Genomic DNA, 556 nt, shown 5'->3' on the forward strand with positions numbered 1-556 from the left:
ACACTCATAAATATGTATGCACCAAACAGGGGAGCACCCAACTATATAAAGCAAATCTTAACGGACATGAAAAATCTAACCTCCAATACTACAATTTCAACAGGAGACCTAAAGACACCCTTACCTCCAAAAGATAGGTCAACCAGACAAAAACTTAGCAAAGAAATAGCAGAAATGAATCTGAGTTTGAAACAAATGGACTTTGTGGACATATACAGAGTGTACCACCCAAACACAGCTGAATACATATTCTTCTTAGTTGCATATGGGTCATTTTCTAAAACAGACCACATACTGGTCCATAGGTCATGCTTAAGTATATGCATGAAAACAGAAATTATCCCGTGCACATTATCTGACCACAGTGCAATGAAACTAGAAATAAATGACAAAAGAAACCAGAAGAAAACATTAAATACATGGAAATTAAATGACACCCTACTCAGCAACCAATGGGTCATAGATGAAATTAAGCAAGCAATTCAACAATATCTACAATTCAATGAAAATTCAAGCACATCTTATCGTAATTTGTGGGATACGATGAAAGCAGTTC

The sequence above is a fragment of the Octodon degus genome, unplaced genomic scaffold, assembly GCF_000260255.1.
Source record: "Octodon degus isolate 3935 unplaced genomic scaffold, OctDeg1.0 scaffold00206, whole genome shotgun sequence".
NCBI lineage: Eukaryota > Metazoa > Chordata > Mammalia > Rodentia > Octodontidae > Octodon > Octodon degus.